A 1,658-nucleotide genomic window follows, 5' to 3' on the forward strand; every position below is an offset into this window, starting at 1 on the left:
GAACCTTAATGTAAAGTGAACACCTGTGAAGCATTTATTAATGAGCTATAAACGTTAGTAACCTGTGAAAGTGAACCTTAATGTAAAGTGAACACCCGTGAACCATTTATTAATGAATTACAAACGTTAGTAACCTGTGAAAGCGAACCTTAATGTAGAGTGAACACCTGTGAACCATTTATTAATGAGTATTAAACATTAGTAACCAGTCAAAGTGAACTTTAATGTAAAGTGGACACAATAATTATTTATTTATTGATTATTATTGAACACACAGAAAAAGTTAGAATTTTCTGGTGAAATAAATTTTATTGTTGTTGCACTACATCAGCAAATAGCTTTCAACTTGAAACAAAAAGATTAATCTTTTCTTTTACAGCACAATGGAACATTACTGAGCATAACTTCACACAAAAAAGTGGCTTATAAAAGTAAACTCACATTATAACTAAGCATCAAATCTACACAACAAAAATATTTGATAAATGTAAATTCAATAAAGGCACCTAAATATTTTTATTTGATCTAATTTAAGTTTTGAGAAAATAATTAAATCAATGACTGAAAGCACCGTTATAGAACATTATTATATTAATAAGCAAACAGTAATTATTTTTTGATATCATGATAAAGCCCACTGTAACTTCAGTATTTGTTCATCCATACTCGCAGTAACGCTACCTGAGCGCGAGCGAACCATCCGCGGGAGCGCCAGAGCGGTTATTTATTTGTATGGTAACGAATTAATTCAACTAACAAAGCGATTACACATATAAACACTTGAACAATATACTCTGCAGTGTCCCCTCACAGTTAGCTGAGCAGTAAGTAGTAGTAGCTACTTCTAATAATAATAATAATAATAAAAAAACATATTTGTCACAGATTGTATTGAAGGGCAGTGAGGAAGCAGGATTCAGATGCAGTAGTGCCTACTATTTTTATTAAGAAGATTACTGAACTCAGGGAAATGTAGGGCAACAAACCATTCACATAAAAACGAATTCAGACAACCAAATACTAAACGAGTGTGTATGAACAAATACTGAAGTTACAGTGGGCTTTACCATGATATCAAAAAATAATTACTGTTTGCTTATTAATGTGCTTAATAACTGTGCTTTCAGTCATTGAATTAATTATTTACTCAAAACTTAAATTAGATAAAATATAAATATGTATATTTTTTGGTGCTTAGTTATAATTTGATGGAATACTTTGTTGTGTTTCTGAATTGTAATGTGAGTTTATTTGTATAAGCCACTTTCCATGTGCAGTTATGCTCAGTAATGTTGTTTAAGTAGTTTCGTTCACTGATATAGTGCATCAATAATAAAATACATTTAACAGAGAAAAAAACCTTCTGTGTGTGCATTAATAATTAATAAATGATTAGTGTGTCCACTTTACTTTAAAGTTCACTTTCACAGGTTAATGATAACGAATTCATAACTCATTAATAAATGGTTCACAGGTGTTCACTTTACATTAAGGTTCACTTTCACTGGTTACTAACGTTTATAGATCATTAATAAATGCTTCACAGGTGTTCACTTTACATTAAGGTTCATTTTTAGACGTTATTAACGTTTATAACTCACTTTACATTAAGGTTCACTTTCACAGGTTACTAACATTTATAGCTCATTAATAAATTG

The sequence above is a fragment of the Sinocyclocheilus rhinocerous genome, unplaced genomic scaffold (genome assembly GCF_001515625.1).
Source record: "Sinocyclocheilus rhinocerous isolate Xijiao unplaced genomic scaffold, SAMN03320098_v1.1 scaffold658, whole genome shotgun sequence".
Taxonomy (NCBI): domain Eukaryota; kingdom Metazoa; phylum Chordata; class Actinopteri; order Cypriniformes; family Cyprinidae; genus Sinocyclocheilus; species Sinocyclocheilus rhinocerous.